At 29.0% G+C, this 12,740-nt stretch overlaps 1 protein-coding gene and 1 long non-coding RNA gene across 2 annotated transcripts in view; one reads left to right on the top strand and one right to left on the bottom strand.

Annotated features, from left to right (window-relative positions):
- LOC145949691 (uncharacterized) overlaps positions 1 to 12,740 on the bottom strand; it is an 86,363-nt gene that overhangs the window by 13,236 nt on the left and 60,387 nt on the right. The gene's annotated exons all lie outside the window — the stretch shown is intronic.
- On the top strand, positions 5,131 to 9,592 carry LOC145949692 (uncharacterized). The gene is made up of 3 exons (XR_014428096.1): positions 5,131 to 5,971; positions 7,016 to 7,048; positions 8,667 to 9,592. It is a non-coding gene; the product is annotated as an uncharacterized LOC145949692 (long non-coding RNA).

The raw sequence follows: 12,740 nt of genomic DNA on the forward strand, positions 1-12,740 counted from the left end.
TATAAATTATAAAACTAAATAATTTAAATTATAATTTAAAATATAAATAAGTAGATGTTAATTATAAAAGTAAGTACATATAAATAAAGAATAACTAAATATATTATTATTATTATTATTATTATTATTATTCGTAATATAAAATTATTATATACTATTATTATAGTACAAATATGAGATTGTATATTTGAGGATGACTTAAATGAATTAATTTGTACAAGTTATACTGACAACATACATATACATTTCGGTAGCTTACTCATCAGAACTTCACAGTTAAGCGTGCTTGACCTGGAGTAGTACAGTGAAATATCGTGAAATAGAACCATTGAGAGACCAAATATGAGGATTGTTACATTAATAAATTTATTAAAATTAAAAAAAATTATAATTTCTGACGGGTGAAAAAAGGGTCATAATATTAATTTAGAGGCAGTTAGTGCGTCGGGTGCTTCAAGGGTCGCAATTCCAATTTTGCGACGGTTTGTGCAACGGTTCTGATAACCGTTGCAAAATTGCCTAGTGATGGACAATTCTGCGACGGTTCCCAAACCGTCGCAATGTTGTCTTTGTGGCAGTTCTAACCGTCGCAATGTAGGCCATATAACCGTCACAAAATCGTCATTTTCTTGTAGTGACTATCATGTTCCTCAAAAGTAGAATCATCAACACTTGAAAAAGGTTGACTGAAGCCTTAATGTTAGTCCAACCCGGAGAAGCTAAGCTCAGAATATACTCATTTCCTTCAAAGGAATCAATGATGGAGGCCCATGGGCCAAGGGCCCAACTACTAGAGCCATGGTTAAGAGGATACATGAAGAATAGGCCAGTGCTAAAGATAAACCCATAATTCTTTTCACTTGGGCTACACATTAAAATCCATGTAGAATAGGTTTAGCCCATTGGGCTTGTAATTCTTGTTTTTGGGCCTTGTATTTTGGCCAAGTAGTATAGGATTTGGGCCTTGTAATTTTCGGCCATTTTAGGACTAGGATAGTTAATCACATGTGATAATTCATTTACATGCCATTTAGTATGCATTTAGGATGCATTTGACCCATGTGATCCGGCCTAGAGGAAGGCGCACATGGCATGATTCAAATGCTATCCAAATGCACACTAAATCACATGCTAATGAACCAAGCACATGGCCAGACTCCAAAATTTGAATTTAAATTCAAATTTTGGCGCCTAAGGTTAACTTACACCATACCATGGTTTAATTTAACCTTAGGTCAAGTCTAGTTTGTCACACACACTTCCTAAGCTTATAAATTCTCTTTAGCCGTAAATTGTATTGACTTTGGCATATTGAATGAGAAATTCTTCATTAGAGAATTCTTACTCTCCACCGAAGTCACCATAAGGGGAAATCTCTTCTCCTTGTTGCCTTGAGCCTTTTTCTTTGTAGATTTAGGTTCATTTTCTTCTATCCGAAGCTCTTGGTTCATCATAGTGCAACATTGCTTCTCCCTCCAACTCAATCTACCTTGAATCTTCTCAAGAATCCTACGGAGAAGTTTGAGAAAATTCCATGGAATGTCAACTCAAGAAGACTCTATCACTATGACTTCGAAAAAGGTCAACTAGAGCCTCAATACCAACCAACTTGGAGAGGCTGAATCAAGAAGCACTTAAGGGCCAGCTAAAGGCATAATGTTAGTCTAGCCTAGAAAGGCTAAGCTTAGAATATACTCATCACCACGAATTAGAAAAGGTCGGCTGGAGCCTCAATACTAGTCCTACTTGGAGAGGTTGGATCAAGGAACACTCAAGGGTCGGTTGAAGCCCTAATGTCAATCCAGCCTGGAGAGGTTGAGCTTAGAATATACTTATCACCATGACTCGAAAAAGGACGATTGAAGTCTTAATGTTAGTCCATCCTGAAGAGGCTAAGCTTAGAATATACTCATCACCATAATTCGAGAAAGGCTGGTTAAAGCCTTAATGCCAATCTAGTTTGGAGAGGCTGAGCTTGTAATATACTCATCGACACTTGGAAAAGGCCGGTTGAGGCCTTAATGTCAGTCTAACTTGGAGAGGTTAAGCTCAAAATATACTCATTAACACTCAGAAAGGGTTGGTTGAAGCCCTAATGTCAATCCAGTCTAGAGAAGCTGAGCTCTGAATATACTCATCATCAACACTCAAAAAGGGTCAGCTGAAGTCCTAATGTCAGTCTAGCCTAGGGAGGTTGAGCTTAGAACATATTCATTCCGTAGCGAACCTAATAAGATCTTCACCTCACAAGGAAAGCAGAAACAGTGCATAGCATCTATACAAAGACCGAAGGTTCAAATTGTATATTTTGTCATCCTTGTTCCCTAATGGAGCACATAACCCAACACTTAGCTATTCCAAGGAACAAGGATATGGGAAAACCCATCTATCTTAAGGAAGCTACATAGAGGCACCTATACAAAAAGACAAAAAGAAGACATGGACAAAATGTCTATGTCTTTACTTGACTTTAGAAAAGCAACACATAGCTATCAAAGTACAAGTAAAGAGCGGTAACTATAGACACCAAATTTTGTTCGGGGCATCCAAAACAAAACAAGATGGCTTTGAAGGCCCAATATGACACTTGAACAGACCAAAACAACATCAGAGGGCCCAAAAGCACAAAAGACTAAAATAATAGGTCGAAACGGGTCATTCTAAATCATCAAAAAGGTCTAAAAACCTAGGTCAGAACGGGTCGTTCCAAAATCTAGAATAGGTCGTTCCAAAGTCCAGAACGGGTCGTTCCAACCCAGGTTATTATAAGTAAAATAAGAATCTGGAATAGGTCATTTCGATTTTAGAATAGGTCGTTCCAAATTCAAATTTTTCTCAAAACAGATTAATCTAGAATGAACCATTTTGGTGATCAAAACGGCCGTTCTAATCAGATCTCACACCTATGAATAGGTGTTTCGTGCATAGTGTAAGGGAACCAAAAAATTGGCTTTCTTTGACCCATTTTCAGTAGTATAGCGAAGAAATTCTCTTTCTCTCTCTCTCTCTCTCTCTCTCTCTTTTGTATTTCTTGAGTATGGTGAGAACATTTGTAGAGCGAAAAGCTACCAAAAAGTGCCTAGCCCCCACATTTAATGGAAGAATTCTATAAAAGTTCACTTCGAAGGTACTTTTCACTAATTTCCATTTCTCTTTTTTTTATTTAAATTACTTTATATGCATGACTCTGCCATACATAAACCGTAATCATGTAGACATACCATTTTCAAACGTGTGGGGTCTAAACCCCTTATTTTTATATAAATAATCACAATTTAACATGTAAATAACCATTAAAAAGGGAAATAAATATTCAAAATATTATTCTTTATTATGTTAATTTCATCATAAGGTACCGATTTAGGGCGTTGTAGAGTGTCTAATACCTTCCCTACACGTAAACAACCCTCTAACCCAATTTTGGCTACGAGAGCCATTTTGGTAATTTTAAAAATCTTTTCTTTTTCCAATGTTTTCAGTAAAACATCGGTGGTGACTCCTTCGAACTATTTTCTAAAACTGTTGGTTAGGGATAAGTCTGGTTTCCAGACATTCCCTAATCGATGAGATTTTCAAATAAAAGTCCAAACCATTTGTGCGCAAGATCAAAATTTTTTGAGTTTTGACAAGTCCAAGTCAACTAGAGTCCTTATCCAGGAAAAGACCAATGCTCAGTTTGACAAGAAGCTTTTGGTGGTGATGTTTAGCTTTTCGTTGTCTCTTGATGGTAGCAAGAAGTGTGCAATTGAGAAAACCCACCAGATGTGTTAAGATGACTACTTGACCAAGTTCTAATGCATGCATAATTTTAGGAAGAACAATTAAGGTATCTTTGCGGTGAAAATAAACAAAAATAATATCTATAAGTAAAAGAACAAAAAGATTGAAAATTAAAAGGAAAGAGATAATGAAATGTGTGATGTGGTTGGTAGAGTGTTACTTGTAAAGGCTCAAGTGGTAGGAAGAGGTGGAGTCAATTGGTAGTAGTTTTCCACGGCTTATATATGATAGTCCTTATCTATGCTAGAGGCGCCAGATTGATGGCACCAAGAAATTCTTATTTCCTTGACATCCTTGAGATAGTTTGCCTAAACCTTAAACCCTACAACACAATAGTTTAAATAAATATGTTAATAATCCATGATCAGTAATATATCAAACATTAAAACATATGATACTTACAATCGTATCTATGACATGAGTTTCCTCATATGTGTACTCCATTGATTTCTTCTATCGAGCCTTTTTCCATTTGGCATGACGAGTGGGAGGGGATACAAGACTGACCAGTGATCCATCACCCGCAGAAGAAGAAACCTCTTTAATCATATTCTCCTAAAACTTCTCATATTCCCTCATTTGACAATGTTTTGTTATACACTCTTCTTTTGTAGCTCCTATGCTTACCTTCTTTTTTCCTATTATATACAAAAGACAAACACACAATTAATTAGTAATAACAATACATATGTAAAAAAATGGTTTAAGATGTGATAATATTAACTTACCATAAAGTTTTGCTTGAGTCAACTTTCTTGAAATTGTTTTTAGGTTTCCTGATCAAGTCATTTATACTTCAGGCAAGGTTTTTCTTCAACTATTCACCAAAAATATAGAATTTGGTGAGATCACACTTAAAACCCCTCCAATGTTACCTAGCATACTTATTCCTCAATTAGTCAATGTTGTGAATGTCCTAAGTAAACTGCATAAGACATATATAACAATTATGTTAGTAAAGTTGAAAAATTAATTAACTCATTAAATATACAAGGTTAATGTTTCATACCATGATAGTTTGCAATATTTGGTTCTTCATGCTCTTTAGAACATGGTCCCAAGTGTCATAGGTAATATTAGCCTTGTTTTTGCCAATCAAGGCAACAACTATAAAACATTTTTTATTCAGCCCAAAAGCAATCCCTGTTTATGAATCAATGTTAATGTGCTTCCTCTCACCGTTTGTTAGAACTAGCAATCAAGTCTTTCAAAGTTTTCAGTTGCTTAACCATTTCCTTGGTAGGCTGACTTTATTGATTACCTCTTCAACCTTATGAGTGAGACAAAGAAGAAAGAGGAGAAAAAGTGCATAATGTGCTAGTCATATGTTTGTTAAAAAAACAAAAGTAAGTCATGTTAGTTTAAAGAATAACTTAATGATTAAAATAAAAAGTAATATTAATAAAAAAAATATAATATATATGAACATTATTTACACATACCTCATTTTAAGTATGAATGTTCTCCCACAATCATTCATCACGTCCATCACATATAACATGTACATTGTCACTCTAGTTGTCAACATTCAAGCTAGGCATGCATGTGGAGAAGATAAATATCAAGTGTTGAATCTTTGATAAAGCATGTTTTATACATTTAGCTTAGTTGGCATTTATATGTGTCTTAAATTGATGAATTGGTTGTGAATGCCTTAAATTAATTATAAATTATAGTTAATTTTGATAATGTTTTCCAACTTTGACATGTTGTCTTGCAATGGCTATATCTTGAGCTCCCAAACTAAGAATCAAAAGTTTTTGGTGTCTTTTGAAATATAAGACAAGGTTCTACAACTTCTCTGTTGGGAGCTTCAGTTAGTTTGGATGTCTTAATGTCTAAACATGTGCCACAAGTTTCTATCCCTACACTTTAAATTAAGTTTTATTTAGGAAATTATTTTAGAAGTAATTAAGAATTGTAATTAGGTGATTAGAGAGGTCGGGTTTATAATTAATCTAACTACACCCACTAATTTAGTTTATTAATATGTGTAAAGAGACTTACATTGCATATTTTTTACATCATTTTTTAGATTTAAAGTCTTTTTGTTTTACAAACTTCTCTAAATTCTCTCTCTTTCTCTCTCTCTCTCTCTCGCTCTCTCTCTCTCTCTCTCTCTCTCTCTCTTTGTTTCTTTCTCTTTCTTTACAATTTCTCCACGAGTTAATTGTAGCATCATGATGGAGAGGTGTGGCTAATCTACTCAATCAATTTGAGGTTTATGAATTGTAGTAAAATTTGAATTTGAATTTAATTTTTATGTACAAATTCTTCATCTCATTTTCTTCTCTTTTTTGGCTCTAATTTTTTTAGGGTTATGAATTGCATTTCTATTAGATCCAAATCATATTTGAATTGTGTTTTTGATCTAGATCTAAAATCACCTAAATCAACCATTCCTCGTTATTGAATTTTACAAAAATTATAAGATTGTAATTATTTCTTACGTCTTCAGTTTTCATGAAATTCTATAGATCTAGATTTATATATACATTTTAGTCACATTTGTGTTGATTTAAGGATGTTTGAATTCAAATTACATTTTAAACAATGAAAATTTTGTGGCAATGATTGAAATCTTGAATTGATTTTTTTTATTATCAAAATTCTCTCAATTTTCTATTGATTTTGCTTTCATTTTTAATTATACAAGTATTTATGATTCTATTGAAAAATATGCTTTCTAACAATTACGTGATAAATTTGGATTATATTTATTTGTGTCTCAGAAAAGAATGACATAGGTTATTCCCTATATTACAAATCAAAGAGGAAATATAGCTATTTTTTATAGTGACTCGACACTGTTATCAATCTTTATGGTCATAGGTATCATGAATGTTTTTTCCTTGTAAAACAAATGACCAATTTTTGTTAACAGGCGATTAGTAACACAAAACACTTGTTTTACTTGGTTTGCCCTGGTGAATGACTCACACCATCTTTTGTCTTACCTTAAATGTTTAGAAGCGTTCAAATAACATTGTCAAACACATTTTTTTTCCATGCATGACATCTATACAATGTCTCACATCAAGGATCTCCCAATACAACAAATAAAAATACATTGACTTTTTCTTACATATGTTTCTCCCAGTAGATTGTTTTTCAATCTTCCGAAGTACCACAATTAACTTTTTCACCCGTTCATAAACTTGGTCATCAATAAAGGCATTAAAGTTACTTCATTTTCCTAACACCCATTACGTGGTTTCTTAAATCTATGTTGCAGATGATTACAACATAGAAATCTCTGATGCTTAAGGTAAATTGTTTTCCTTCCATGTAACAATTGATGGTAACACGTGCCTTTTTCCCATATAGGACACACTTTTTGTCCCTTAACAATGTAGTCGTTTATATTGCCATATGATTGAAAGTCATTGATTGTTTAAAATAACATGTACTAGAAAATTCTTCAAACACATCAGCATCTTTCTCTCACAATATCCTCACGTCTTTAACCTGGTGACTTAGATAAACATGAATATCGTTTCATCATTGTTTTGGACCCGAAATCATCATAGATAGCATTTAATAATTACGCTTTATGTGCAACCACTAAGTTAGTTGTAAATCACTACCAAGACAAGCCATAAACCATGTTTACAGCTTAGGTTATCATATGGATTCATTTCATCTAAGACAGGTCCAAACCTAAGGTTTCTTGGATAATTACTGAAATTTGGAAACATTAAATGTTTTTTATTCCATTTCAAAGAATCTACTAAATGCCTCAACTGTCCATTTTTCTTTTGTCCACTAGATGCCGCCTAATGTTTTTGGCATCATGGACGTTAGTGAATAATCGTTTCAATCTTGTAACAATAGGAAGATATCATAAAACCTTTGCAGAAAGACACTTTCTCACCCCACATTCAGAGTCACCTTTCTTCAGTTTGTATCATAATACCCCACATTGTGGACACTTATGTAATTTATCAAACTTTCTCCCAAACAAAATTCAATCATTAGGACATGCATTTTTTTTTAAACTCCATACCCATTAGACATAATATCTTCTTAGTATCATAATTACGTGTTGGCAACATGTTACCTTTAGGAAGCATGTCACTCAACAACTCAAACAATTATGTGAAACTTTTATGAGTCCAATCCTTTTTTGCATTAAGCTTGAAAAATCTTAACAACATGGACAATCGTGTAAAATTAGTGCATTCTATATACAAAGCTTTCTTCGAATCATTGTGCAACTGTGTGTGTTTGAAAGAATTAGCTCCAACATCATAGATCATGTATAATTTATCTCTAAATCAACTTGTTCTTCTTGTGTTTGAGACACTTGTATGCATGGCATGTCTAACAATACAACATGTCATGTCCATATTGTGTAACTTTTTAGGAACCCATCACATAAAATATGTTTTGTACAAAGAACATAAGAAAAAACCCTTGAAAGTACATTCTTGAGGGTCAAAAACAAAACCCATCTGTATCTAGTATAATCATCCATAATGACTAGACTATACCTCTTACCACTAGAAGACATAGTTCTAGTTAGACCAAACATATCAATATGTAAGAGCTCCAATGGCCTTAAGGTGAAAACTATATATATATATATATATATATATATATATATATATTATATTAAAAAGTTTTAACTTGTTTCCCTTTTTTGGCATTCTTCACAAAACTCACTAGAGTGGTAAGCAAGATTTAGAAGTCCTCTTACGAGGTTATGCTTTTTCTACTTTAAGATTAATCTTAAGCTAGCTTGTCCAAACTTCTTGTGCCACGTCCAATAGCTTTCAATTGAAACCAAACATCTTACATTTTGATGTGTTAGTTCATCCAATTTAATCTTATACAAATTATTTTATCTTATGGCAATGAAAAGTTGCATCTTGTCACTATTTCAGGCTATACACTTATCCTTGTTAAAAGATAGATCACAAGCACTCACTACAAGAAAATTCGCTATTACAGACGGCCAGAATCCGTGGGAAATACCAAAAATCTGTGGGTAATAGTGCATTTTCGACAGATTACCGATGCACACTAATTCGTCGGTAAATTGCTCGTCTGAAATATTTACCGACGGATTTTTATCCGTGGGTAACTTCCGACGGATTTTCCCACGGATATATTCGTGGGAAATTACCCTGAAGGAATTTTTCGTGAAAATTATAATTTTTAATTTTAATAAATTTATTAATGTAACAACCCTCATATTTGGCCTCTCAAGGGTTCTATTTCACGATATTTCATTGTTTAGCGTGTTTTATCCTTATTTGTGCAATTTCTGGGAAACTTCCCAGAAGGTCACCCATCCCTGTACTACTCCAGGTCAAGCACGCTTAACTGTGAAGTTCTGATGAGTAGGCTACCGAAATGTATATGTATGTTGTCAGTATAACTTGTACAAATTAATTCATTTAAGTCATCCTCAAATATATAATCTCATATTTGTACTGTAATAATAATATATAATAATTTTATATTACAAATAATAATAATTAATAATAATAATATATTTAATTATTATTTATTTATATGTACTTACTTTATATAATTAACATCTACTTATTTTTATTTAAAATTATAATTTAAATAATTTTATTTTATGATTTATAATGATAATATAATTTATAAAATTATAAATATTTATTTATTACATACTTATAAATTAAATTTTAATATTTTAAATAAATTATTAATTAATTTAATATATTTATTTACCTTAAATCAAACATATAAAATTCAAAAAATATATTTATCCTTGTTTTTTTTTTTCTAATTATCAACTATTAATAAAATACTAACTTAAAATCTTATCTAATTATATATAATATTCTCATATCAAATTTAAAACCAGATATTAGTTATACAAAAATATTAAGATCATATAGTAAATTGTCACTAAGATTTTATATTAATTATTAGTAAAATTTAATAACTTTTAATTTAACAATTAATTGGATCGATAAAATTCAACACACGTCATGTGTTATTGAGCGAAATAACTTTACCAAGAGTTATTTTGTAAGTTATCTTTAATCAAACATATAAAATTCAAAAAATATATTTATCCTTGTTTTATTTTTTAATTATCAACCATTAATAAAATACTAACTTAAAATCTTATCTAATAATATCATAATATTTTCATATCAAATTTAAAACTAGTTCTTAAATTTTCGACAAATATAAATTTGTCTGAAATATTTCATCAATAATATAACTTTTCCTACAAAAATTTTCTCATCGAAAATATAAATTGTTCGACAAATTTAATTTTGTTTTATAAGAAATCATCTTCGATTAATATAACATTTTGTATATATGATTTAAGAGTAAAATATTTTTAATTTAACGATTGAATTTACAAAATTCACATTTAATATAAAGTTATACGTAATCTTGTAACTGAATTTGTCTAAAAAGTAATAGATAATCATACCTTTAACTGATTTTTATTTTATATATTCTAATTTTATTTGTAATAATATGATTATATATTTAAATAGTTTAATTTTAATAATTTTTTAAGTATATTTTTGTCTTTTCACTTAAAATATTTGAATTTCTATATTTTAATTTGAGTTATTTTTTAAGTATATTTTTGTCTTTTTGTCTTAAATTTTTGAATTTCTATATTGTAATTTTAATAATTTTTTATTTCTATTATTTATTAATTCTTTTCTTTTTTAATGTTTTATAACATTATTAAAATTTTATAATTTTAATATCTATAATTTTATCTTACTTTTTATTTTATAAATATAATTTGGATTATTCATTTTATAATTAAATTTTTTAAATTTTTTATGAGTTTACATTCTAAGAATATTGAAACCCCTTAATCTTTAATTCTACTGATCGTACTATATGTTATTTTTAAATTTGAACTCCTAAACTTTATTTGTATGAATGAACTTGTTTTGATTTACATAATTATGATTGATTTAATATCTTTAAATAAGATAATTATTTAATACAATTTTGAATTTTTAAAAAATAATTTTTCACATAATTTCCGACGGATTTCCCACGGATTTATCCGTGGATAATTTCCCACGGACTAATCCGTGGGTAATTTCCCACGGATTCGTCCGCGGGTAAATTTCCCACGGACTAATCCGTGGGTAATTTCTCATGGATTTTTCCGTGGGTAATTTCTCACGGATAAATCCGTGGGAAATCCGTGAGAAATTCTGTGAAAAATTATCTTTTTTTTAATTCAAATTTGTATTAAATAATTATCCTATTTAAAGATATTAAATCAATCATAATTATGTAAATCAAAACAAGTTCATTCATACAAAATAAAATGTCATACATAACAAATAAAGTTTAGGAGTTCAAATTTAAAAATAACATATAGTACGATCAGTAGAATTATAACATAATGTCTAATAATCAGAATATCCATGTTGTTGCTATCTAATAATCAAAGATTGAGGGGTTTCAATACATTCTTAGAATGTAAACTCATAAAAATTTTAAAAAATTAATTTAATTATAAAATGAATAATCCAAATTATATTTATAAAATAAAAAGTAAGATAAAATTATAGAAATTAAAATTATAAAATTTTAATAATGTTATAAAACATTAAAAAAGAAAAGAATTAATAAATAATAGAAATAAAAAATTATTAATATTAAAATATAGAAATTCAAAAATTTAAGACAAACAGACAAAAATATACTTAGAAAATAATTCAAATTAAAATATAGAAATTCAAATATTTTAAGTGAAAAGACAAAAATATACTTAAAAAATTATTAAAATAAAACTATTTAAATATATAATCATATTATTACAAATAAAATTAGAATATATAAAATAAAAATCAGTTAAGGGTATGATTATCTATTATTTTTTAGATAAAATCAATTAAAAGATGACGTATATTTCCCTTTATTTATTACTATAGATAATCAAACAACTATATATTTAACTATTTTTCTTCCATTCATTTTCTCTGTCTTTATCTCTACTTTCTATATATAGATTCATTGAAGTTTTAAATACTCATATTTATACTCGTTACTTTGTATTTTACTGATTTACTTAAATATAAAATTCAGAAATCAATAAAATGTAAATTTAAGAAATTACTAAACTTAAAGATATATTTTTAAATCAATCAGTTATTAGGAAAAAAAATAATTATTTAGTGTAATTATTTTAACTTTAATATTTTAAGTTTTAAATAAAGAAGATTTAATCTAGAAAAAATTCCATTAACCCCTACTTGAAGTTTTTCTCAATAACGTCATACGTATATCTCTACTCAAATTTTTAAGTGAGTATTAATTTTCTTATTTATTTATTTAAGTGGCACATACAACTACTTATATAAGATAATACTATTTATATACTATTAAGAAAAAATAATTTATTAATACAAATATCAATAATTAAATGAGATTTGATCTCTTATTTCATTATTTCAACTTTTTTTGAAATTTATTTTAAATATCATGCTCACTGTGATTTAAAAAATATATTAAATTTAAGTAATAATTTTAAAAATGAATTGAAAAAAATCTTATTTTCAAAATTGAAGATCAATGAAAGTTTTCATGAAAATAACATAGTATTGGATGTAATTTAGAAATAAATGATAGATACATATATATGATTTGCAGAATATAATTTAACTTTTTCCCCCCTTATTTAATTAATAACGTTATTTTCAAAGAGATGAGTGATTTTTAAAAATTAAAGAAAAGATATGTTATTCTTAAATTTAGACGTCATGTGTTGGTATTTTTCAAGATAAGTAAAAAAAACACATTTACGCTAATTAGTTTATAATTTATAATAACCTAATTAAACATATAATTATATATAGGTAAGTCATACCTCACTCACTCTTATTTATATTTATCTTATTCATTACAATATATTTATATTTTGAAAACACCCATATAATAATGAAAATATTATATAGTGCATTGTTGTGTGTATCGATGGGATCAGG

Source organism: Cajanus cajan, chromosome 7 (genome assembly GCF_000230855.2).
Source record: "Cajanus cajan strain Asha chromosome 7, NIPB_CcT2T_4, whole genome shotgun sequence".
Taxonomy (NCBI): domain Eukaryota; kingdom Viridiplantae; phylum Streptophyta; class Magnoliopsida; order Fabales; family Fabaceae; genus Cajanus; species Cajanus cajan.